Below are 597 nucleotides of genomic sequence, written 5' to 3' on the forward strand. Positions count from 1 at the left end.
ATCTAAAATAAGTCACGTAAAAAAATTGTTACTGGAATTCGTAATATAATCTATACATACTTAACCATGAATTTTGCCATATGAATTTTAAAAGGCCACTTTTGTTTAGTTTTTTAACAATATAAAGTGCATTTGCGTGTTTTGTGTGAGTAGGAGATACTACAGGTAGATCTGTTTCAACGTTCGTGACTAAAATATAAAAAGATTTCCTTGTCATATCTAATTTATTTGTGTCACACTCTCATTAAAAACACAATCATATAATCGTCAAAATTTAAAGCGAATAGGTTTGATTTTGTTAATTCTTTTATAAAGTTTATAAATGCATTAACTAACTAGGTAGAGCTAAATAAATAGGAATATTAATAAGATACTACGTTAACATACTTAACACATTTACCAATACCTATACAGTTGAAGTTTATGGATGACTTTAACCATGCATGCTTTACGTAGGTATTATCAGCTCTATACCAATACAGAATTTAGATCGAAATACTCAGAGGATCCGTTTGATCCCGATCCGGTTCTCAGCCGACAGTCGCCAGCCACACAACATCGCCGATGTCAATGAAGTTATTATTTTATCCTATTCAA

Source organism: Pectinophora gossypiella, chromosome 17 (assembly GCF_024362695.1).
Source record: "Pectinophora gossypiella chromosome 17, ilPecGoss1.1, whole genome shotgun sequence".
Classification (NCBI taxonomy): domain Eukaryota; kingdom Metazoa; phylum Arthropoda; class Insecta; order Lepidoptera; family Gelechiidae; genus Pectinophora; species Pectinophora gossypiella.